At 42.6% G+C, this 27,387-nt stretch overlaps 1 long non-coding RNA gene across 6 annotated transcripts; it reads left to right on the top strand.

The window, feature by feature from the left end:
• Positions 1 to 17,051: 17,051 nt before the first annotated feature.
• On the top strand, positions 17,052 to 21,718 carry LOC127314194 (uncharacterized). 6 transcript variants are annotated; one of them, XR_007859489.2, is made up of 5 exons: positions 17,413 to 18,509; positions 19,504 to 19,550; positions 20,500 to 20,879; positions 20,948 to 21,021; positions 21,100 to 21,718. It is a non-coding gene; the product is annotated as an uncharacterized lncRNA (long non-coding RNA). The 6 variants fall into 6 exon arrangements; XR_007859486.1 differs by adding an exon at positions 17,052 to 17,401 and having other exon boundaries at positions 17,503 to 18,509; positions 20,500 to 21,718; XR_007859487.2 differs by having other exon boundaries at positions 20,500 to 20,547; positions 20,778 to 21,718.
• Positions 21,719 to 27,387: the final 5,669 nt, after the last annotated feature.

The following is a 27,387-nucleotide window of genomic DNA, read 5'->3' as shown; positions in this document are numbered from 1 at the left end:
GTGCTCTTCTTCTTTCACGTGTTGACTTTCTCTTCTCCCGTCACACGCGAGTGGGGGTGTTGTGAAATGTATATGTGGATTGCCTAGCCCTTTCCATCAGTTCGGACTTTTGGTTCAAGTGGCTAGTGCATGAATGTAAGGGTATTTTACCCTTATCCATTATTTTGGTAACAATGACACCGTGCTAGAGTATTTGACCTAATACGTTTATAAGGATTATCTCAGGTATTAGGCAAAGAGGCATAAATGGTGTATCAAAGGAACAAGAAAGCTAAAGGAGACCCCCCACTTCAACAACAATCGAAAAGGGGTCTACAGAATAAATTCGGTCTGTCACCCGGTTGGATCGGGCTCCAGACCGGCTGGTTCGGCGTGCGGTTCGGTCGACCGAGTGCCAACCGGGCTCCAAACCAACGCCTGAAGAATCCGGTTTGCCGCCCGGTTTGCCGCCCGGTCAGCCGGCCTCCAGACCAGCGAGTCCGGCGTACGGTCCGGTCGACCGGGCGCCAACCGGAGGAGCTCCTGGACGAAGAAAAAGAGGATCCGGCCCAGCATCCGGTCACAACCGGCTGGTCTGGTCACTGGTCCGGACTGTCCGGTCTGACCGGCCTCCAGACCGTACTGTCCGGTCAGGGGTCCGGTTGACCGGGTTTGACGAGAGAAAAGCTGAGGTGGCAAGTGATCAACGGCCATATTTCGAACAACACTATAAATAGGCCTTCTCCTACCTCAGAACACTTAGGCACTACACAAGCTGTTCTTGAGCTCTCTCTCTCTTACTCCATTACTAGAAACATCAAAAGCCTCCGATCTCCCTCCTCCTCCACCCAAACTCAAATCCCTCCGGGGAATCACTAGAGGAGGACCTGATCTACTGTTCTACCAAGCCAAATCTCATTCCCCCTTGTATTCATCAAGAAGCTTGCTTCCTAGGGTTCCTTGGAAACCCTAGGTGGGCAAGAGGAGTCCGGAAGCATCCGGGCTGTGGATTTGCTCTGGGCAAGATTGTGAAGGTTTGGAGGCTACCTCAAAGTCTACCACAAGTGAGTGAGCTATTCCTTCGTGGGATAGGCTCCGGAGAATAGGGTGAGCCTTCGTGGCGTGGGGAATCCTTCGTGGGACCTCCACCCCTCCAAACGTGACGTACCTTCTTGCAAAGGAAGGGAACACGGGAATACATCCTCGTCTCCGCGTGCTATCGGTTATCTCTAACCGAACTCCTTACTTGTGATTTAACTGCCTGAGAGAGCCTTCATGCTCGAGTTAGTTGTATCCTCATCTAGGTTGCTTCACCTAGTTTGCATTAGGCTCACCTTTATATTCCGCAAAGCCTAATATTGCAAAGAGAGAATTAAAATCTGTAGAAACCTATTCACCCCCCCCCCCCTCTAGGTTTACCATCTCTATACTTTCAATTGGTATCAGAGCCTGGACTCTTATTAAGGGCTTCACCGCCTTAAGAGTGAGATGGATAAACTATTCGAGGGTCTAGATGAAGACTCTAACCTTTCGGTTAAAGAGATGAAATCTAGATTCTTGGCATATGATGCCGAGAAGAAGAAAAAGGAGGATGAGCTACAAAGCCAAATGGCAGAGATGTCTGTCATGCTTAAGAACTTGACTAATGGGTCTCCTAGTACGGCTTCGGCCTCCCTAGGGACCTATCGCGAAGTCAACCATGACTATCCCAAAAACACTTCACCCATGCCTCATATAAACCATAGTGGGAATGTTCCCCATTTTGATGGAACTCACTTTCCTTTTTGGAAATCTTCTATGGAATCTCATATTCGCAGCTGCAGCGTGGAGTTGTGGGAGATCATTGTTCATGGATATCGGGAGCCACAAGATCCCATTCGGTTGACCTCCACCGAATTCTACAACCGTCAACTCAACGCCTCCGCACGTGACAAGATTAGGAGTGGCATCAACCGCAAGCTCCTTGATCAAGTCAATGACATAGACTCCGCTAAAGAGTTGTGGGATCGAATCATAGTACTCCAAGAGGGAACCGATTTGATCCAATCCGCTCTTTATGAGACCGCAAAGCAAGAGGCCCATCAATTCATGATTCGAGAAGGAGAGTCTGTGGCCGATGCTTATGCAAGACTTGGTGCTCTTAGAGTAAGGGTCAAGGGACTTGGTGTTGAGAAGTACAATGCCAGCTTCGAGATGAATGAAGCATTCATAAAGTCCAAGGTCATTACTATGATTGTCGTCAAACAAGAAGACACCAACCTTGCACTCAACTTGCAAATCATGACCAAGAGTGCCGACCTCAACTCCGATGATCTAGTCTCCTATATGGCCGCCAATGAAAACATGGCCAAAGCGGGAAAGAGGCTCATGGCAATGAACCGTGTTGATGAAGCCTCACACAACCATGAAGCGCCACACAACCTTGCTCTCAAAGCTAGGTCCGATCATGGAAGCAAAGAATACTATGAAATTGAAGAAGATGAAGAGATGACTTCAACTAGTGACATTGCTACCGACTTTGCTTTCTTTGCCAAGAAGTACAAGGCAAAGCTCCCTATGCTTCTCAATGACAAGAAGAAGAAGCGAACTTGCTACAATTGTGATGAAGATAGCCACTTTGCAAATGAGTGCCCTTATGAGAAAAGGGTGGACAAGCAAAGATTCATCAAAGGGGTCAAGCCAAGATTGAAGCCAAACCCAATCAATGATCGATACAAGAAGAACAAGGGAAGAGCCTTTGTTGGGGTCGAGTACTTGTCCGGTGATGAAGAGGAAGATGAGGAGAAGGAGGCCAGGGTGGCCGGTTTGGATTTCTCTAAGCCCGGGTCACTCTTCACATATGACTACTCCAAGGACTACTCCACGGAGAATGATGTTGGATCTTCCTTCATGGCAAGGATAACTCAAGATGATGACTCCGATGACTCTCCCTCATCTACAATCGTTGGCTCTTATCTTATGGCAAGGGAAACCAAGGTAATGGAACCTCCACCTTCCCTATCTAGTGTTCTTGATGATGAAAACGAAAATCAAGATGAATTAATTGTGCTTAAGGAACTCTATGATGTTAGATGCACCCTTCGTGGTGAAGCTCTTGTCAAGTTTGATTTCTTGATGGACTCACTCAAAGAAAGGGATGAGTCCATTGAGGAATTAGAATATCATTTGAATGAGAAGGAACGGAGATTCAATCACCTAAGACAAGAGCTAAAAACCGAAAGGTGCATATCTCAAGGCCTTAAGCAACAAATTGAAACTTATGAACTTGATAAAGTTAAGGACCTAGAAACTATTGATAGGGCTCAATCATTGACCCAAGAGCTCAATGCCTAAAAGGAGGAGCTTGAAGTTGTTCATGCTTCTCTCACTAGGGATCTTGACCACCTTGAAAAGGCTAACAAGCTTGTCAAGGATGAGCTCAAGAAACTTGGAGAGAACCATGATCTACTCCAAGAATCCTACAAAAAGGCTCTTGGATCAATGAAGGATCCCATTGATGTTGAAAAGCTTGCTTGTTCCTCCACTTCCTTTACTAGTGAGCATGCTAAACTTGTTGAGGAACATGTTCGTTTACAAGAGGAACTTTCTTTGCATGTTGAGACCAATGCATATCTTGAATCCTTGGTGACCAAATATGGTCTTGACTATCATCCTAGTGAATCTTCTTGTGAGCAAGCATATATTCTTGAGGAAAATGTTAGGTTAACAAAGGAACTTGCAAAGTTCACCACCGCCAAGAACAAGATGGGATTGGATGACCTCTTGAGTAAGCAAAGGTCAAACAATCAAAAGTATGGACTTGGATATGTTCCCAAGTCCCACAAGAAGAACAACTACAAGAAGGAGAAACCCGCTCAAGATAAGAACAAGAAGGTCACTAATAATGGCAAAGCCTCAAAGGGCAAAGCCACTAGTGGTGACCGCACGGGGCCAAACGATCATTATGCATTGTTTGTTGATTATTATGGTGATGTCTATGCTAACTATGTTGGCCCTCATAATGGCTATGCTTATAGAGAATACTCAATTTGGGTACCAAAAGATATTGTTGCCATTGCAAAGGAACCCATTAATCGATGGGTTCCTAAATCCTCTACTTGATTTTGTAGGGGTATTCCTCCGGTGGTCTAAAATGGGTGTTTGATAGTGGATGCACCAATCGTATATATGACCGGAGGAAGAGGTGTGCTTGATCAATTCATTGAAGATATCAACAAGAAGTCAAGCATCACCTTTGGTGACAACTCAAAGGGAAAGGTACTCGGGTATGGCAAGGTAGCAATCTCTAAGGACTTGTGCCTTGAGACGGTTATGCTTGTTGATGAAGGAGATATGCCCTAGAGGCAATAATAAAGTGGTTATTATTAATATCTTTATGTTTATGATAAATGTTTATATATCATGCTATAATTGTATTAACCGAAACATTAGTACATGTGTGATATGTAGACAAACAAGAAGTCCCTAGTATGCCTCTTAAACTAGCTTGTTGATTAATGGATGATTAGTTTCATAATCATGAACATTGGATGTTATTAATAACAAGGTTATATCATTATATGAATGATGTAATGGACACACCCAATTAAGCGTAGCATAAGATCTCGTCATTAAGTTATTTGCTATAAGCTTTCGATACATAGTTACCTAGTCCTTATGACCATGAGATCATATAAATCACTTATACCGGAAAGGTACTTTGATTACACCAAACACCACTGCGTAAATGGGTGGCTATAAAGGTGGGATTAAGTATCCGGAAAGTATGAGTTGAAGCATATGGATCAACAGTGGGATTTGTCCATCCCGATGACGGATAGATATACTCTGGGCCCTCTCGGTGGAATGTCGTCTAATGTCTTGCAAGCATTGAATAAGTTCATAAGAGACCACATACCACGGTACGAGTAAAGAGTACTTGTCAGGAGACGAGGTTGAACAAGGTATAAAGTGATACCGAAGATCAAACCTCGGACAAGTAAAATATCGCGTGACAAAGGGAATTGGTATTATATGTGAATGGTTCATTCGATCACTAAAGTCATCGTTGAATATGTGGGAGCCATTATGGATCTCCAGATCCCGCTATTGGTTATTGGTCGGAGTGAGTACTCAACCATGTCCGCATAGTTCACGAACCGTAGGGTGACACACTTAAAGTTGGATGTTAAAATGGTAGAAATTGAATATGGAATGGAGTTCGAATATTTGTTCGGAGTCCCGGATGAGATCCCGGACATCATGAGGAGTTCCGGAATGGTCCGGAGAATAAGATTCATATATAGGATGTCATTTTATGTGAATTAAAATGTCGCGGAAGGTTCTATGGAAGGTTCTAGAAGGTTCTAGAAAAGTCCGGAAGAAACCACCAAGGAAGGTGGAGTCCACATGGGACTCCACCTCCATGGCCGGCCAACCCTAGTGGGGGAGGAGTCCCAAGTGGACTCCCCTTAGGGGGCCGGCCAACCCCATATGGGAGGTGGAAATCCCACCTTTGGTGGGAGTCCTAGCTTGGCTAGGTTTCCCCCTCTTATGGGAAGTTTTTGGTTCGGGTCTTATTCGAAGACTTGGAGACCAACTCTTGGGAATCCACCTATATAATGAGGGGCCAAGGGAGGGGGCCGGCCACCCCAAGACCATAAGCTGGCCGCCCCCTTTGAAGTGGCCGGCCACCCCCTCCCAAACCCTAGCCGCCCCCCTCTCCTCCATATCTCCCGCGTAGCTTAGCGAAGCTCCGCCGGACTTCTCCACCGCCACCGACACCACGCCGTCGTGCTGTCGGATTCAAGAGGAGCTACTACTTCCGCTGCCCACTGGAACGGGGAGGTGGACGTCGTCTTCATCAACAACCGAACGTGTGACCGAGTACGGAGGTGCTGCCCGTTCGTGGCGCCGGAACCGATCGTGATCAAGATCTTCTACGCGCTTTTGCAAGCGGCAAGTGAACGTCTACCGCAGCAACAAGAGCCTCCTCTTGTAGGCTTTGGAATCTCTTCAAGGGTGAGACTCGATAATCCCCTCGTTGCTACCGTCTTCTAGATTGCATCTTGGCTTGGATTTCGTGTTCGCGGTAGGAAATTTTTTGTTTTCTATGCAACGTTATCCTACAGTGGTATCAGAGCCGTGTCTATGCATAGATGGTTGCACGAGTAGAACACAATAGTTTGTGGGCGTTGATGCTTTTGTTATCTTTAGTTGAGTACTTTGCATCTTTGTGGCACAGTGGGATGAAGCGGCTCGGGCTAACTTTACATGACCGCGTTCATGAGATTTGCTCCACGCTCGACATGCAACTTGTATTGCATAAGTGGCTTTGTGTCAACACCCGGATTTTTAAGTCCAGATGCCTATTATGCCATTCATCGCAATCCCAGGAATATTGTTTTTGCGAGACATAATAGATTGATATCACAGAACATCATTCATTACAACATCGTAATTGTCTTACAACAAAGGATCACATGATCCAGTCTCATTACAATAGTAGATGATCTATTGATCAATTACAACACACATAGCGGAAGCGAAGTAGCGTAGTAGTAGTCCATCTATTCCACAGGCAACTGTTGACGTCAGGAGTGATCCTAGTTGTCGTAGACGTCCTGCTGTCCTTCTTCCGGGTTCTGGTACTCCTCTTCATAGTCTGGCCATTTGAATAGCCAGGGACAAAGCCATGAGTACGTTGAGTACTCGCAAACTAATACTATTTTAAGTGCTATTCAGTTCTAGTCGTGGTACTAAGCTCTAGTTTGATTTGCATAAAGCTAGTTTTATTTCATAAGCAGTTTAGTAAAAGACTCAACTTTGCTAACTAACTCCAGTGGGAACATTAGTGTCATTCCCACCCTTCAAGTGGTGATTTCAATTCAATTCACCACAAGTCACTTCACCATCACCCTTTTCAACATCATTTTCAAAGATATGACATTGGAAACTGTATGGCCTTTCCAACCGTCCGTAACCGTGGACGCGGCTATTCGAATAGGTTTACACTCTGCAGAGGTTGCACACTTGTGCCACAACATTTGATTACATCCGTCGGGAATAATCCCGAATCATCGTAACTCAGTACGCGGATCATCAACCTTAACCTTTCACTTATATATCCTAGTATAGGCACCTCTCCCCATGAGCTTGGCCTCCCAGTGAAGACAAACCGTCAGCCTGGGAACTGCACAGGGCTTGGCCGTACAATTCACCTCAATTCACATCATTTCTCAACAACGGAGGCAGCCTTGGCATAACCCCTATGATGCTTGTTCAGAGGGAACCCATACTAAGACACACAAACTTCCAGCTAAGCCCTACCCATAATCAGGTATTGTGGGGGTACTTGTAAATTGGAAAGGTATCGCATCCAAACCAATATCAGTTTTAATCAAAAATCACCATCTTCTCTTGGTCATATCACCTTTCAAAAATCATTCCAAAAACCACTTCACTTCACCAAATTCCCATCTAGAGTAGTCAATTTTTATTTGTTAGCAATAGCACTAATCATGAGGGGTGCTAACTTAGCATTGCTTGTTCTAGCTCTAAGCTTGTGCTCATATGCTACTCTAGACCAAGTGAAACATAAATCAAAAAGGTACTTTGACAATAAAGCATTAAAACTTGTATAATAAAAACTGGGATAGGTCCACTAAGCATAAGGTAAAAAGGGGTGATGCATTGCTCTTGAGAGCTTTGCACTTAGCAAGTATGTTAGCTTGCCTTGGTGGTGGTATTGATCAAATTGATCTTCTTCTCCTTGGGAGTAAGCCTCCTCCTCCTCTTGATACTCTTCCGTACTAGCGTCTAAAATACGAATACGAAGTACAATCACCACACAAGCTTAATTACTAGACTAATGCACAACTCATAGGTCACACAATCTAGACTAACATCACAACATGCTTATTACATAAGTTGGCTTTGGTGTATTCTCCAGAAAAGTGATTTCTTCTCATTGAATCTTGTTAAGATTTAATTTCCTCAAATAACATTATATGACCTAGGTTGACCCAGGTCAACCTCTTCATAAGTATTACTTGGGAAAATAATTTAAATGAGGTGGATCACCTCATACTATTTAAATAACACTACATTTGATTTAAATCTCAAGTAATTCATATAAGAGAGTTTGAAACCAGGGGTCCAAGCATCCCATGAACTCATGTGAGACAAATTTAAATGAAGTGTAAAACTCCACAATATTTACTTTAATAGTTTTGGACAATATCAACTAGTTAAACTAGTCAAATGATCCTTTAATTAAACTAGGGCATGATCATACAAAATGACCACACCATTTTATTTTATAAACAATTAGTGTAAGTCAAAAGTGAGCTATTGGAGTTGGAAATAACTTAATATCTAATTTGGTTGATTTTTAAGAATTATTTGAATAGGGAAAAGTCCCTGTTTTGTTCTTTTTATCACATTTATTCTATAACAGATCTAGAGTTGGGGCCAGTGTAGTTTTGTAGACAATTTGACAAGGTTTCCAAATATATAAAATTTGTCAAATTTGGTTTGGTAGATTTTCCCCTATTTAATTTTGAAAACAGCATCTGAGAATAATAACCAAAATCTAAAATTCAAAATTCAAACGCTGGGCTTCGGCGGGAACTGCTAACGGGCTAACTAGCAGAGGAAGGAAATGGGCCGGCCCAGTACTGCGTCCCGGCGCAAGGCCGCCCCGACAGGGTGGGGACCACATGTCAGCGTGTTTTAAAACACCGAATCGGTACGAGAGAGGTGGACCGTAGGATTAGAATCGGATCGGACGAACGACGTTCGTCGTCGTCTCCGACGAGAAGCGAGGCTACTGGCGGCGACGGCAGGGGGTCGACGGCTCACCGGCGGTGCGGCGAGGGTCGGCGGCGAGCTGCGGCGACGTTGTCGATGAAGGGGAAGCAGATGGAAGCAGTGGCGTCGCCGGGGGTGGCGTCCTTCTCCGGCGAGCTCCGTGTACTGGCAGCGGCGACGATCTTGCAATTGGGGCGGTGTGGTGGTGAATCGAGCAAGGCGAGGTGGCTAGGCGGCTCAGGGTGAAGAGGAGAAGCGGGTGGTGTGCTCAATTCGACTGGAGGGGCGCTCCTTTTATAGCGGCGAGGGGTGGCCAGGGTGCTGCGGAGGTGGCGATCATGGCGATGCGTCTACAGCGACGATGATGGACGGGCGATGACGCAGGCTTGCAGGCGACGTCCTGGCGGTGACGCAGCGCTTGACGGCGTTGAAAATGAGGGAGAAATGGGCTCGTACGCATGACGGGAGCGGCAGTACCCGCGGCGGACGTCGGCGAGATGGGCGTCGGCTACGGCGTTCCCGCGGTCCAATGGCGTTGTCTGGGCGGCGCAGGGTGGTGTCGTGGAGCGTTTGGCGCAGAGAGGAGCGGGAGGGGTCAACGGAGACGCTCGGGCGACGACGTGGCCAGACGCGTCCGCGACGCTCGCCGTGCGCGCTCTGGCGTGCATGTGCACGTCCTGGGCGTGTCCGGGCGTCACAATCCTAGCGCGTCCGATGCACCAAATCGTCGAGGCCGGTGTCCATTCGACTCAGGGGAGTGTGTAGAGTGTGAAGGACATGGTGGTACAGGGCTGAGGTGAGCAGAGAGAGAGATGGCATGATCATGCCATGCCATGCCACGGCATGGTGTGTTCTTGTCAAAATGGTGATGCAATTGTGTACCACTTCTTGTCTGGTGTGTTTGGCAGGGTAGAGGGAGGTCAGGGGAGTACAAATGGTGACCTAATGGTGATGGTTTAGGCTATGGTCTGCTGGATAAAACAAGGTGTTGGGTTGGCAGATTGGTGCTCACCATGTGTTTGATGAAATGGCCGCAAGAAAAATATTTTCAAAATTTGAATTGAATTTTGGTGGAGTGTAATCATATATTATTTGCAGTAGATTGGTGGTGGTGCTGGTCAAAAAGGAGTTGGAATGCAAAAATCCAAAATGCACATGATCATCACTTTGATCTCTGGTCCCAACTTTGCTTGATGCTATCTCTGAATCCAGAAGGAGTTTGTAGAGGGTTGCTTGAGCAAAGTTGTTCACTTTTATGTTGTCTTGGATGAGGTGCAAAGGTTGGACAAAGTTTAGTTGAGAAATCTTGAAATAACAGGGCTCAAAGTAGGCATCAGGTTAAAATTGTCACATGTGACCATATTGCATGTAACTTGGAATTTGAATTTGATTTTGGTTTGATTTGAGTTTCTTTACTTCCAAAAGTGTTTAAAAGTGTTTAGTAACCATTTACAACCAATGGTGCAAGCCAAAGTGGTCTAGGTTAAGTATTTGCAAAATGGGCCAAAGTGTATGTGAGTGAAATATGGATTTTTCTCACTATTTGGTTTTTCTTCATTTGAGTTGACTTTTGTTGACTCTAATGTGATTCTTATTGGTTTAGAAACATGTTAAGACCATTGAATCCATTTCAAAAGGTCTTGATCCAAGATTTGCAAAAATGGCCATAACACATAAGAGGTGATGTGTTAAATTTTATTATTTTTGTAAAATGTTCACCTTGCTTTACTTGGGCATGGGTTAGGGTCAATTTAGTGTTGGATTAGGTTGAGAGATGGTTTCCCATCATTTGGTCAAGGTTTCGAGTCATAGGTCAAAGTTTGGTGAAATGGCTATGTGTCACATATGCTTCTATGCATATGTTGCATTTGATTTTGAATTTGACTTTGCTTGACCCAAATGGTGTTGTTGAGTGTTGAAATGGTATATGGAAGTGATCCAACCATTCACAACAAGTCCTAGGGTCCATCTTCTCAAAATCACAAATTTGCTATTTTACTCACATATGCCTCTATGGCATTTTTAGTTTCTTTTTAATTTTCTTTGGAAAACAAATGGAATTGGTTTGATAAGCCTTAAGTAAGGTGTATGAAGGTTTTCCAAACCTCTAAGCAAAGTAGAAAAGCATAGGGTAAAGATTTATAAATATAGCCATAGGCACATATGCCTTTTTCTTATTTATTTTCCTTTTATTTTATTTTAACTAGGATGGTGAAAAGAGGGGTGAGGTTTAGGGTTTAAGATTATTTCAAACTACTATAACAAGCACTCATGGCAATAGCACAAGAATTAAGCAAGATCACTATGTATCATACTCTATTTAATAAAAGTTTTTGTTGGTTCCAAAATTTGGAACTAGTGAAATTCATTTGTTTTATTTTGAAATTCTTGGGATGTTACACTTTGCGGGTGTCTGTCTCTCCTACTATAGTGAAGATTCAATTTATTCTTCTATTGACAACACTAGTATCACCGTTGTGGTTCATGTTCGTAGGTAGATTGGATCTTACTCGAAAACCCTAAACCACGTAAAATATGCAAACCAAATTAGAGAACGTCTAACTTATTTTTGCAGGGTTTGGTGATGTGATATGGCCATAATGTGATGATGACTATGTATGAGATGATCATTATTGTATTGTGGCAACCGGCAGGAGCCTTATGGTTGTCTTTAAATTTCATGTTGAGTAGTATTTCAAAGTAGTTGTAATAGTTGCTACATGGAGGACAATCATGAAGACGGCGCCATTGACCTTGGTGCTTCGCCGACGATGATGGAGATCATGCCCGTTGATGATGGAGATCATGTCCGTGCTTTGGAGATGAAGATCAAAGGCGCAAAGATAAAAGGGCCATATCATATCACATATGAACTGCATGTGATGTTAATCCTTTTATGCATCTTATTTTGCTTAGATCGCGACGGTAGCATTATAAGATGATCCCTCTCTCTAAAATCTCAAGATAATAAAGTGTTCATCCTTAGTAGCACCGTTGCCAAGACTTGTCGTTTCGAAGCATCTCGTGATGATCGGGTGTGATAGAATCAACAAGTGCATACAACGGGTGCAAGCCAGTTTTGCACATGCGGATACTAAGGTGGCCTTGACGAGCCTAGCATGTACAGACATGGTCTCGGAACACGTGATACCGAAAGGTAGAGCATGAATCATATGATTGATATGATGAACACTTTGAATGTTTGCCATTGAAATCACACCTTGTCTCGTGATGATCGGACTTAGGTGCGGTGGATTTGGTTCGTGTGATCACTAAGACAATGCGAGGGGTATTGTTTTGAGTGGGAGTTCACCTAGTTTTTAATTAAGTTGAATTAAAATTTGAACTCAATTTTGTCATAAACTTAGTCTAAACTATTGTAAATATATGTTGTAGATATGGCGTCCTCAATCAATTTTAACCAGTTCCTAGAGAAAGAAAAGCTTAAGAGCAACGGTAGCAACTTCACCGACTGGTTCCGTCATGTGAGGATTTTCCTCAATGGCGGAAATCTGCAATATATGCTTGATGCACCGCTAGGTGACCCTCCTGCAGAAACTGAAACCGATGAAGTAAAAGCTGTTTACGCAACTCGGAAAACTCGGTACTCTCAAGTTCAGTGTGCCATCTTATGCAGTCTGGAAGCCGATCTTCAAAAACGTTTTGAGCACCACGATCCACATGAGTTGATCAATGAGTTGAAGACTATATTTGAGACTCATGCGGCCGTGGAATGCTATGAAGCATCGAAACACTTCTTCAGCTGCATGATGGAAGAAGGCAGCTCCGTTAGTGAGCACATGCTCGCCATGACCGGGCATGCGAAGAAACTCAGTGACTTGGGAATAGTGATTCCTAATAGACTGGGGATTAATCGTGTCCTTCAATCACTGCCACCTAGTTACAAGAACTTTGTGATGAACTACAATATGCAGAACATGAACAAAGAGTTACCTGAACTCTTCTCCATGCTAAAATCTGCTGAGATTGAGATCAAGAAAGAGCACCAAGTGTTGATGGTCAACAAGACCACCAGCTTCAAGAAACAGGGCAAGTCTAAAGGCAAGAACAGGAAGAGTGGCAAGAAAGCTGCCACGCCTCCTGTGAAACCTAAGACTGGCCCTAAGCCTGATGCTGAGTGCTATTACTGCAAGGAGAAGGGACACTGGAAGCGTAATTGCTCCAAGTATTTGGCGGATCTGAAGAGCGGCCTTGTCAAGAAGAAGAAAGAAGGTATATCTGATATACATGTTATAGATGTTTATCTTAATGGTTCTCGTACTAGTACCTGGGTATTTGATACTGGTTCGGTTGCTCATATTTGTAACTCGAAACAGGAACTAAAGAATAAACGAAGACTACTAAAGGATGAAGTGACCATGCGTGTTGGAAATGGATCCAAAGTCGATGTGATCGCTGTCGGCACACTTCCTCTACATCTACCTTCGGGATTAGTTTTAAGCCTAAATAATTGTTATTTTGTACCCGCGTTGATCATGAACATTATATCTGGATCTTGTTTAATGCAAGACGGTTATTCATTTAAGTCTGAGAATAATGGTTGTTCTATTTTTATGAATAATATCTTTTATGGTCGAGCACCTGAAAAGAATGGCTTATTTCTGTTAGATCTCGATAGTAGTGATACACATATACATAACATTGATGCTAAGCGAATTAAATTGAATGATAATTCTACTTATATGTGGCACTGTCGTCTTGGTCATATTGGAGTGAAACGCATGAAGAAACTCCATATCGATGGATTACTTGAATCACTTGACTTTGAGTCACTTGATAGATGCGAAGCATGTCTAATGGGAAAAATGACTAAGACTCCATTCTCTGGTATCATGGAGCGAGCTACTGACTTATTGGAAATCATACATACCGATGTGTGCGGACCAATGAGTGTAGCATCGCGCGGTGGTTATCGTTATGTTCTAACCTTCACAGATGATCTGAGTAGATATGGGTATATCTATTTCATGAAACATAAATCCGAGACTTTTGAGAAGTTTAAGGAATTCCAAAGTGAAGTAGAAAATCAACGTAACAAGAAGATTAAATTTCTACGATCTGATCGCGGAGGTGAATATCTGAGTTATGAGTTTGGCATGCATTTAAAGAAATGCGGAATACTTTCACAATTGACACCGCCGGGAACACCACAACGTAACGGTGTGTCCGAACGTCGTAATCGAACTCTCTTAGATATGGTTCATTCTATGATGTCTCTTACTGATTTGCCGTTATCATTTTGGAGTTATGCATTAGAGACAGCCGCATTCACTTTAAATAGAGCACCATCAAAATCCGTAGAAACGACACCGTATGAATTATGGTTTAATAAGAAACCTAAGCTGTCGTTCCTGAAAGTTTGGGGTTGCGAAGCCTATGTAAAGAAGTTACAACCGGACAAGCTAGAACCCAAAGCGGAGAAATGCGTCTTCATAGGATACCCTAAGGAAACTATAGGGTACACTTTCTATCACAGATCCGAAGGCAAAATCTTTGTTGCTAAGAACGGAACCTTTCTTGAGAAAGAATTTCTCACTAAAGAGGTGACTGGAAGAAAAGTAGAACTCGATGAGATTGATGAATCTATACTCGTTGATCAGAGTAGCGCAGTACCGGAAGTTGTACCAGTACCGCCTACACCGACAACAGAGGAAGCTAATGATAATGATCATGAAACTTCGAACGAGGAAACTACTGAACCTCGCAGATCGACAAGGAAACGTGCCACTCCTGATTGGTATGATCCTTGTCTAAATGTCATGATTGTGGATAACAATGATGAGGACCCTGTGACGTATGAAGAAGCGATGATGAGCCCAGATTCCAACAAATGGCAAGAAGCCATGAAATCCGAAATGGGATCCATGTATGGACTTTGGTAGACTTACCTGATAGCCGAAAGGCTGTTGAGAATAAATGGATCTTCAAGAGAAAAACAGATGCTGATGGTAATATTACTGTCTATAAAGCTCGACTTGTCGCAAAGGGTTTCCGACAAATTCAAGGAGTTGACTACGATGAGACTTTCTCACCTGTAGCGAAGCTAAAATCTGTGAGGATTTTGTTAGCAATAGCTGCATTTTTCGATTATGAGATTTGGCAGATGGATGTCAAAACGGCGTTCCTTAATGGAGACATTGAGGAAGAGTTGTATATGGTACAACCCAAAGGTTTTGTCGATCCTAAAAATGCTGACAAAGTATGCAAACTTCAGCGTTCAATTTATGGACTGAAGCAAGCATCGAGAAGTTGGAACCGACGCTTTGATAAGGTGATCAAAGACTTCGGGTTTATACAGTGTCATGGAGAGGCCTGTATTTACAAGAAAGTGAGTGGGAGCTCTGTAGCATTCCTGATATTATATGTAGATGACATATTATTGATTGGGAATGATATAGAACTATTAAGCAGTGTAAAGGGTTATTTGAATAATAGTTTTTCAATGAAAGACCTTGGTGAAGCATCATATATATTAGGCATCAAGATTTATAGAGATAGATCAAGACGTCTAATAGGGCTATCACAGAGTACATAGCTGGACAAGATTCTAAAGAAGTTTAGAATGGACGAAAGTAAGAAAGGATTCTTACCTATGTTACTGTGCAAGGTCTTGAGTAAGACTCAAGGTCCGGCTACGGCAGAAGAAAGAGAAAGGATGAGTCGATCCCCTATGCCTCGGCAGAGGCTCTATCATGTATGCCATGCTATGTACAAGACCGGATATAGCACATGTCGTTAGTTTGACTAGCAGATATCAAAGTGATCCAGAATGGAACACCGGACAGCGGTCAAGAATATCCCGAAGTACTTGAAAAGAACTAAGGATATGTTTCTTTGTTATGGAGGTGACCAAGAGCTCGTTGTAACAAGTTACACCGATGCAAGTTGGAACACCGATCCCGATGACTCTAAGTCACAATCTGGGTACGTGTTTATATTGAATGGTGCCGCAAAGAAGCTGGGCAAGCTCGAAGCAAGGTGCACGGTGGCGAAATCCTCAACGTAATCGGAGTACATAGCGGCCGTAGGCTTCATCAGAAGCGGTATGGATGAAGAGGTTCATTATAGAGCTCGGTGTGGTTCCTAGTGCATTGGACCCACTAGTCATATATTGTGACAACATGGGTGCCATCGCCAATGCACAAGAACCAAGGTCACACAAGAGGCTGAAGCATATCAAGCTGCGTTACCACTCGATTCGCGAGTACATCGAAGATGGAGAAGTAAAGATTTGTAAAGTACACACTGATCTGAATGTAGCAGATCCGTTGACTAAAGCTCTCCCTAGGGCAAAGCATGACCAACACCAGAATGCCATGGGTGTTAGGTATATTACAATGTAATCTAGATTATTGACTCTAGTGCAAGTGGGAGACTGAAGGAGATATGCCCTAGAGGCAATAATAAAGTGGTTATTATTAATATCTTTATGTTTATGATAAATGTTTATATATCATGCTATAATTGTATTAACCGAAACATTAGTACATGTGTGATATGTAGACAAACAAGAAGTCCCTAGTATGCCTCTTAAACTAGCTTGTTGATTAATGGATGATTAGTTTCATAATCATGAACATTGGATGTTATTAATAACAAGGTTATATCATTATATGAACTAGTAGGGTGGCCCGCGCACATGCGCGGGCGACACTTTGATGCTCTTTTTTCTTCTTTTCTTTTATTATCTATTAAATAAATACAAATCTAGATAGCATAATAAGCATTCCGGTCATAAGTAAACTTCAGAGGGTATTTTATTTTTTTAATGCTTTTTAAATATATTTAAGTATTTTATATTACTTGTAATTTTAATTTTATCTAATCCAATGTATCTGTGTAAAATATTTTGAGATGTTTTAAATTAGGTCTTTGCTATTTTTGACCAAAATTTATGTCTTTGTGCGTGTGGTGCAATGGTAATTGTGGAACATCTTTTTATTAATTGACTTGCTAGGAGATAAACCATAGTTTCCCTTTATATATATATAGGGCTATCACGTATTCTGAGGCAAAACTTTAACTAATAATTTGATAAAATAAATATGAATTTTATGTAACCAAAAATATACTGTTGACTTCAATTTGAAAGAGTTTCCAAATTTTGATCAAGTTATTTGTTTTGCAGTACGTATTAGGCTTATATATGAAAATGTAGTTAGCAGTATAATTTTCTTTGACGTTTCTTCAATGAAACGTCCTCTTTTTTCACCGCAGGCCAGAGCTGACCGTTCCTTTTTTTTTTCTGTCTGGCACTGGTCTCCAGTGAGGAAGTCTCCGCTCCCATCTTGTCTTGTCTAGTAGTAGTGTAGAAAGGAAAAAGGTTCTCTCCGCTCCTAGGAATTCGCCAAAATTAGATCGCGAATTCTCTCCCTGGCGTACAAATGGAGCTTCAATTGGATAAATAGGTACTACATCTTGATTTGGAGGATCATGCCGGCCGGCCGGAAGAGTGTGAGCCGATGAGGACCTTTCGGGCGGACCAGGGGCTCAAGTTTTGCGGCGATTATTGGGGCTAATGGCCGGCATTCTGCCGGTCGTGTACCTACAGAAGATAGAGAGACTGGTGTCTAGCGTTGTTGTGCATCGGCGAGGACGCTGTCAAGAATTGGTACTGGCCTCTATTCTTTCTTATTTCCATTCTGCAATGAGAGTATTATGTTGTGATATCAAACGATGCTCTTTTCCCTTTTCTCTCATCTTCTTTTGTAGATTCAATCTCAGTTTGAGCTTCACATGGTTCTCCTACGTTCAGTGAGCATTTTTTTGTTTTGGTTTTGCTCATGTCATATATAAAGATGCCAAAATGTTAATATTAGTCATTCTCTGTCATAGGTTTGACTGCTTACCTGTATGACTCCATTATTCAGGATTCTCCCTGTATTATTTAGATGCCAAAATGTTAATATTATTTAGATTCGAGGCCATAAGCTTGATATTTAGGATTCTCCATGTATACAGAAAGTTGTTTTTTTTATCTGCACCAAAAGTTTCACAGTACATGGATAGATCTGCCCTAAAATTGTCTCAGCCAGATATGAATTTCCTGACTTCTATCCATCTATTTTAGAAAGAATAGATTTTTGGTAATTAGAAAGGGAAAACGTATGCAAAATTCAATTGTTCAATTATGAGAACCCTTTTTGTTACTAATATTGGGTTAGTGGTTTCATATTCCAGTATAGCTGATTGCGGCTGTCATTTTATTAATATTAAACCCGCAACAAAAAAATTAAGCAACACATTTCGAATGAGACAGAATCGTGGAGGAAAATAACTACATATGAAGTACTCCCTCCGTCCCATCATAGATGTATTAGATTTGTCCAAAATTGAATGTATCTATACACTATTTGGTGTCTACATACATCCAAATTTAAACAAATCTAAGATATTTAATGAGACGGAGAGAGTATCAAATTTTATGAAACTAACTCCATCTGATTTGTTCTCTCGCTCTCATTATGCGAGAAAAAAGAAAATCTCTGCGAACAAAGTGAATGGACTGTGGAACACTTATTTAGCACTCAAAGTATTTCTAGCAACAAATTGTGAAACGGAGCTGGAGCATATCCTATTAGCTATATCAAGCGTGTACTAACTTGATACCAATGAAGATTTTGTGATTACAGGAAGGACAAAAGATAAGTATTGTAATTAAACCTGCCAATATGAGGATACAACTCCTTCACTACGGGCCAGTCTTATATCACTGAGAGGTATAAAAAAATTAATATGAATAGTACATGTTCCCTTCTATTTAGTCACTTTCCTCTATTCGCTTTTGAGCATATACACATATATATTAAAAGAAACATTCTATTAATTGGATTCCTTATAAAGAAGTCACCACCAAGGATTCCATGCCAAGAATCCAGTAAAACCAAGTCCGCAAAATAGCAGAAATCATCAATAGTACTTTCAGTAATATAAATCCCAATATTCTTGCACATGCTGTATAGCATAAAATCATTCTTTACCTTTGAACTGCACTCCGATATATGACCAGTTCCACCGAATGATCACTCGCTACTGTTGTCACTTTTATGCTTAATATATCCCTTAGAGTTCTGTCGATTGACTATGCCTCATACAATAGTATTAGCGATGTATTTTTAAAAGTTTTGCCAAGTGTGTACATTGTCCGATGTGACATTTTGACTCTTCTATAAGGATCAGTGTGATCTGGAACATTGAGTGAGTATTTCTACCTCCCTGTAGAAGAAAGGATGCAATACCACACGACGCTACTAATAATGCTACCTTATTTATATATAGTGAGAACTCACATGCATTTTCATCGTTTAAATATGTCTTCCACCATAATTCCTTTCCATATAAAATGTTCTTGTTTTTGCAATCACAAAAGTCACATGATGGTGTAGTTTGATCGAGAAATCAGATGCTAATGGAGGAAAAATTGCAACCTAAATTCTTTTATTTTGTTATGCATCATTAGAAAAACAGATATATTTGTTCCTAATTAAACTTTACATCAGAAATTCTGTTGGAAAGAAGAAACAACTATCTGCATGTGCTATCGCTAGGAGTAATCGGAGAAAAAGAACATCCTAGATAACACCTTAGCTATGATAACTATCATGAAACAAAGCACGTGATGTCTCTAGCAACCATGATCATTTGAACTAATATTGCGATATTTTGTATACCTAGTGAAGAAGCAATTAAAATAACAATGCCTTTCATTGACAGGGCCAAATTCGAGACTCTAGAGTGCTCACATCACGAATAAAACCATGGTATGTTATCCTCATGCTTGTACCTTTGGTTGCAGAATACAAACCTACAAAATAAGAGAAAATGTAATACTTCCGAAGATATATTGCTAGAGACGTCTCTAGACCCAACAGGAAAAGACAAATCATACTGAACTAAAGCAAACAAATCCCTGTCAGAATAGTTCCTAGCTACTAATATACTATTTTTACCTCCAGATGCAGAACGAATCAACTGTTTGCTACTTTGGTAGAGACTAAAACACATTTTTATCGTTTAAATATGTCTTCCACCATAATTCCTGTCCATATAAAATGTTCTTATTTTTGCAATCACAAAAGTTACATTATGGTGTAGTTTGATCGAGAAATCAGATGCTAATGGAGGAAAACTTGCAACATAAATTCTTTTATTTTTTTATGCATCATTAGAAAAACATATATCTTTGTTCCTAATTAAACTTTACAGAAATTCTGTTGGAAAGAAGAAAAAACTATATGCATGTGCTATCGCTAGGAGTAATCAGAGAAAAAGAACATCCTAGATAACACCTTAGCTATGAGAGCTATCATGAAAGAAAGCACGTGATGTCTCTAGCAACCATGATCATTTGAATTAATATGGCGATATTTTGTATACCTAGTGAAGAATCGAGAAATCAGATGCTAATGGAGGAAAACTTGCAAGCTAAATTCTTTTATTTTGTTATGCATCATTGGAAAAACATATATCTTTGTTCCTAATTAAACTTTACATCAGAAATTCTGTTGGAAAGAAGAAAAAATTATCTGCATGTGCTATCCCTGGGAGTAATCGGAGAAAAAGAACACCCTAGATAACACCTTAGTTGTGATAACTATCATGAAACAAAGACGTGATGTCTCTAGCAACCATGATCATTTGAATTAATATGGCGATATTTTGTATACCTAGTGGAGAAGCAATTAAAATAACAATGCCCTTCATTGACAGGGCCAAATTCCAGACTCCAGAGTGCTCACATCACCAATAAAAACCATGGTATGTTATCCTCATGCTTGTACCTTTGGTTGCAGAATACAAACCTACAAAATAAGAGAAAATGTAATACTTCCGAAGATATATTGCTAGAGACGTCTCTAGACCCAACAGGAAAAGACAAATCATACTGATCTAAAGCACATAAATCCCTGTCAGAATAGTTGCTAACTACTAATATACTATTTTTACCTCCAGATGCAGAATGAATTAACTGTTTGCTACTTTTGTAGAGACTAAAACTATGTTGCAAGACTCATGGAGACAGAAATTGAAACTTTGGTTACGGTTTCGAGTGCTAGGGCTCCAAGGAATATCTTTGAAAGAGATTAGTAGTAAGTAGAAGGTCATCCGATTTTTGAATTAACACTCTTGGCTGACATGCCATTGCACTTCTTTGCAGAGATAGTCGCAGATCACATGGGGCAAGTTCGCTCGGCCTCTGGGGTCATGAAGATCGCAGATGTGTCGTCGCCGGTACTGGTCTGCCTCAGCTTCAAGTCCATATGCACTTACATCTGCATGTCATCACAGTCAGCCGGCCGGCCGTTTCAGAACATCAAGACGAACTCAAGGGTGCGGACGACCGCGTGCGTGAGGACCTGCAAGGAAGACTGCATCATTGTTGTTCTTCCCTGAGAACCCAAAGATCGGGTTGAGAGATCTCGTCAAGATCTGTATGGCGCCGAGGATTGGGACTGGGAAGCATGCATCATTGACGATGTTGAAGTCCGGTTCCTGAGACCAAGGCATAAATTTGGGATGTCTCCATGAAACATGTCTTAGATTGGTACCTAGCTCTTGGAGGGCTCTATGTATAGTGGAGTTATGTTAACTCTGTTCCGTCAATGAGGCAAATCAAGATTGAAATATTAGCCACCCATGTGCTGCAATTGGAGGAGGTTGGCCGGCCGGCCGGCCGGTGGAGCATGCGAAGGCATGTACGGCGGCGTACGTGAGGACGTGGTGACATGAGGGGAGGTCGTGTATTTTTTTAGGTTTTGATTTTGATCGCTAACTTCTATTAGCCAGACAGGACACAGAAGGGGTACGATGAAAACTAATGTAGGGCATTGGTGGGTAATTCTATTGAAATCTGATGTCAATTAACTATTATGGAGATCAAACGGTAATGATTGCCTAATTAGCTTAATTAACGGACAGATGTTTCTGATTTTTGTGGTATTTTCTAGCGATTTCTCTAATTTTTGGTGACCCCGTAATGTACTTTTAATATATAATAGATGATGTAATGGACACACCCAATTAAACGTAGCATAAGATCTCGTCATTAAGTTATTTGCTATAAGCTTTCGATACATAGTTACCTAGTCCTTATGACCATGAGATCATATAAATCACTTATACCGGAAAGGTACTTTGATTACACCAAACACCACTGCGTAAATGGGTGGCTATAAAGGTGGGATTAAGTATCCGGAAAGTATGAGTTGAAGCATATGGATCAACAGTGGGATTTGTCCATTCCGATGACGGATAGATATACTCTGGGCCCTCTCGGTGGAATGTCGTCTAATGTCTTGCAAGCATATGAATAAGTTCATAAGAGACCACATACAACGGTACGAGTAAAGAGTACTTGTCAGGAGACGAGGTTGAACAAGGTATAAAGTGATACCGAAGATCAAACCTCGGACAAGTAAAATATCGCGTGACAAAGGGAATTGGTATTATATGTGAATGGTTCATTCGATCACTAAAGTCATCGTTGAATATGTGGGAGCCATTATGGATCTCCAGATCCCGCTATTGGTTATTGGTCGGAGTGAGTACTCAACCATGTCCGCATAGTTCACGAACCGTAGGGTGACACACTTAAAGTTGGATGTTGAAATGGTAGAAATTGAATATGGAATGGAGTTCGAATATTTGTTCGGAGTCCCGGATGAGATCCCGGACATCACGAGGAGTTCCGGAATGGTCCGGAGAATAAGATTCATATATAGGATGTCATTTTATGTGAATTAAAATGTCGCGGAAGGTTCTATGGAAGGTTCTAGAAGGTTCTAGAAAAGTCCGGAAGAAACCACCAAGGAAGGTGGAGTCCACATGGGACTCCACCTCCATGGCCGGCCAACCCTAGTGGGGGAGGAGTCCCAAGTGGACTCCCCCTTAGGGGGCCGGCCAACCCCCATATGGGAGGTGGAAATCCCACCTTTGGTGGGAGTCCTAGCTTGGCTAGGTTTCCCCCTCTTATGGGAAGTTTTTGGTTCGGGTCTTATTCGAAGACTTGGAGACCAACTCTTGGGAATCCACCTATATAATGAGGGGCCAAGGGAGGGGGCCGGCCACCCCAAGACCACAAGCTGGCCGCCCCCCTTGAAGTGGCCGGCCACCCCCTCCCAAACCCTAGCCGCCCCCCTCTCCTCCATATCTCCCGCGTAGCTTAGCGAAGCTCCGCCGGACTTCTCCACCGCCACCGACACCACGCCGTCGTGCTCTCGGATTCAAGAGGAGCTACTACTTCCGCTGCCCGCTGGAACGGGGAGGTGGACGTCGTCTTCATCAACAACCGAACGTGTGACCGAGTACGGAGGTGCTGCCCGTTCGTGGCGCCGGAACCGATCGTGATCAAGATCTTCTACGCGCTTTTGCAAGCGGCAAGTGAACGTCTACCGCAGCAACAAGAGCCTCCTCTTGTAGGCTTTGGAATCTCTTCAAGGGTGAGACTCGATAATCCCCTCGTTGCTACCATCTTCTAGATTGCATCTTGGCTTGGATTTCGTGTTCGCGGTAGGAAAATTTTTGTTTTCTATGCAACGTTATCCTACAGTTGAATCCCTTGGCTATAACTTACTTTCTATATATCACATTGCCGATGCCGATTACAATTCATATTTCACTAATTATTATGTGAAAGTCTTTAGGAGTGACAATCTCAAATTGATCCTTGTTGGATATGTGGAGAACAACCTTTACGTGGTTGACCTCTCGAAAGAGAGCCCCTCTCCCTCCACATGTCTAATGGAGGCCAAGCATGACAAGGTTGGTTGTGGCATCGCCGCCTTGGTCATGTTAACATGAGAAATCTTAAACAACTCCTAAAGGGTGAGCACATTGTGGGACTAACCGGCATTTCTTTTGAGAAAGATCGTGTTTGTAGTGCATGTGTAGCCGGAAAGCAACTCAAGAAGAAGCATCCTATCAACAGTATTGTTACCACATCTAGGCCTTTGGAGCTCCTTCATTTGGATCTCTTTGGGCCATCACATTATGATACTCTTGGTGGAAGCAAGTATGGACTTGTCATTGTTGATGATTACTCAAGATACTCTTGGGTCTTTCTCCTTAAGTCTAAGGACGAGACCCATAGAGAGTTCATCATCTTCGCCAAGAAAGCTCAACGTATGTATGAATCCGAGATCAAGGCAATTAGGACCGACAATGGCACCGAGTTCAAGAACTACACTATGCAAGAGTTTGTTGATGATGAGGGCATCAAGCCTGAGTTTTCGGCGCCATACACCCCTCAACAAAATGGAGTTGTTGAAAGGAAGAACCGGACTATCATTGAGATGGCAAGATCCATGTTGAGTGAATTCAACTCACCCCACAACTTTTGGGGAGAAGCCATCTCTACGGCCGTCCACTACTCCAACCGGCTCTTCCTCCGTCCCCTCCACAACAAAACTCCATACGAGCTCCTTACCGGTAACAAGCCTAATGTCATGTACATTTGTGTTTTTGGATGCAAATGTCTTGTTAAGAACAACAAAGGAAAGCTCGGTAAATTTGAAACTAGGACCATAGAGAGTATATTTGTTGGATATGCGGAGAACTCTCACGCCTATAGATACTACAACCGGTCCACCGGGACTATTGAAGTATCTTGTGACGTGGTGTTCTTGGAGGATAATGGCTCCCAAGTGGAGCAAGTTGTTCCATGTGTTGCAGGTAATGATGATGATCCATCTAGTGCCATCAAGCATATGGGCATTGAACACATCCGGCTCATGGAAGTTCATAATGATGATCAAGATTATGGAGTAGATGTATCAAGCACGCCTCAAGTGGAGCCTAGCTCAACTCAAGCCGAACCATCAAGTGCAACTCAAGAACCATCCTCTACTCAAGATGAGTCACGTTCCAAAGAACAAGAAGAAGATCCTCATTCCACGGAGCAAGACCATGATGATGATCAAGAAACATCCTCAACTCATGATCAAGCTAAAGTGATCCCTCATGATCAAGCACTAGCAAGAGATGAATTCATTGATCATGAAGGAACCGTTCGGAAGATCAAGGCCGCTACAAGGGCAAGTGACATGAAAGTGGATCAAGTCCTTGGTAGCATCTCAAGAGGAGTGGTAACTCGTAGACACCATGCATTACTTATCACTTATTGTCAACATCATGCTTTTGTGTCTAGTTTTGAACCACTTAAGGTACATGAAGCCTTGGTCGATCCGGATTGGGTAATTGCCATGCAAGAAGAATTGGAGTGTTTCACTCGTAATGAAGTATGGTCTCTAGTTGAGAGACCCAAGGATCATCGCATCAATGTCATTGGGACCAAATGGGTATTCAAGAACAAGCAAGATGAGAATGGCATTGTCATACAAAACAAAGCAAGGTTAGTGGCGCAAGGGTTTGCCCAAATAGAAGGTATGGATTTTGAGGATACCTTTGCGCCGGTAGCCCGTCTTGAAGCTATTCGTCTTTTCCTTGCATTTGCATCTTTCCATAATTTCAAATTATATCAAATGGATGTGAAAAGTGCATTTTTGAATGGTCCCCTAAAAGAAACCACATATGTGGCTCAACCCCCGGGTTTCGAAGACCCATGCCGACCCAACCATGTGTATTTACGCCATAAGGCACTCTACGGTCTCAAGCAAGCTCCACGTGCTTGGTATGAGTTCCTTAGGGATTTCTTGCTACATGATGGGTTTTGCATGGGTACGGTCGATTCCACCCTTTTCACCAAGCGGGTTAAAGGGGGTGGCCTATTTATATGTCAAATATATGTTGATGATATTATCTTTGGTGGAACTAACCCCAATCATAACAAAGCTTTTGAGCTATTGATGACTAGGAAATTTGAGATGTCCATGATGGGAGAGTTGAAGTTCTTCCTAGGCTTCCAAGTGAGGCAACTTGCAAAAGGCACCTTCATCTCTCAAGAAAAGTATGTGAGGGACATGCTCAAGAAATTCAACATGACCAATGCAAGCCCAATGAAGACACCCATGCCCGTAAAGGGATAGCTTGCTCATGTGACGGTGAGAAGGATGTGGACATAAAGGTATACCGCTCCATGATAGGATCCTTGCTCTACCTTTGTGCCTCTAGGCCGGATATCATGCTAAGTGTAGGGATGTGTGCTCGTTTGCAATCCGCTCCCAAGGAGAGCCATTTGATGGCGGTCAAACGGATTCTAAGATACCTTGTTCTCACTCCTACTCTCGGGCTATGGTATCCAAAGGGGTCAACATTTGAACTCATTGGCTATTCGGATTCCGATTGGGCCGGTGATAAGGTTGACCGGAAGTCTACCTCCGGGGCTTGCCAATTTATTGGCCGGTCATTGGTGAGTTGGTCATCCAAGAAACAAAACTCCACCGCCCTATCCACCGCCGAAGCCGAATACATATCCGCGGCATCTTGTTGAACTCAATTGTTATGGATGAAGCAAACCTTGAAAGACTATGGTGTGTCTCTTGGTACGGTGCCTCTTCTTTGTGACAATGAAAGTGCAATAAAAGTCGCCAACAACCCGGTTCAACATTGTCGCACCAAACATATTGACATTCACCATCACTTCCTACGTGATCATGTTGCCAATAAGGATATTGATCTCACTCATGTGGGAACAACCTCCAATTGGCGGATATTTTCACTAAGCCTTTGGATGAAGCCCGCTTTGTTAACTTGAGAGGAGAACTTGGTATTCTTGATCCTAAAAACTTGGATTGATTAACTTCTTGCACTATATTCTTGCATTTATCTTGCTATCTAGCTTAGAGGCATAGCACATATGGGGATAGTCATCCTACCATGTCTTGGTACAATGCATACCTATGTGTGCAACATAAATAGACTCAATGTCATTATATGGACCCAAGCATGTCTCTTCGAGGTCTCATGACATTTCGCTTTCACATAGGGGGAGTAATCCCCCGCCCCTCATTGAGCCTTCATTACAACTTGATTTGACTATATAAGGCCAAATGATCTTATTGCAAACATCATTTCCAAATGACTTATGATTCTTGATATATACTTCGAATCATGCCCATTGTTGCTATTCACATCTTGTTTGCATTTTCTCTCCAATGGGTATGCCTAGAGAACTTTGTGTTTCCAACCCTATGTCTATGCTCATCTCATCATCTATCTATCTATCTATATGTACATGTCATCATCTGAGCATTCACACACATTTACACAAAGCATAGGGGCAAAACGAGGCAAAACTAGACGAAACTGGGCTGGCAGGTCCCTGGCCCGGTTGGACCGGGCTCCTGACCGGATGATCCGGTTGACCGGGCGCCAACCGGGCTCTGCGGAGGGGATACCCCTTGGGGTCATCTTCCTCATTATTCCCCAACTCCCACACCTCCATGGCCGGCGCCCTCCTCACCTCCACCAAGATCTAGGCCCTTCCCAGCACAAGAATCCCCCCAAACTCCACCAAACCATAGATCGGGCTCCTTGGGACATCTCCACCAAAGGATTTGAGCCATCTCAAGCTAGTTTGGGAATTTTTGGAGTTCTTGGTTTTCAAGCCCTACCTCGTGTTCTTCTTGCTCTCTTGATCAAGGAGGACAATGTCTTCGGGAAGTTGGAGTGGTGAACGGGGCACTGTTGCCAAGAGAGGCC

This window comes from Lolium perenne, chromosome 7 (assembly GCF_019359855.2).
Source record: "Lolium perenne isolate Kyuss_39 chromosome 7, Kyuss_2.0, whole genome shotgun sequence".
Lineage (NCBI taxonomy): Eukaryota > Viridiplantae > Streptophyta > Magnoliopsida > Poales > Poaceae > Lolium > Lolium perenne.
Note: the sequence above shows the minus strand (reverse complement) of the source record. Positions and strands in the feature narration are given on the sequence as shown.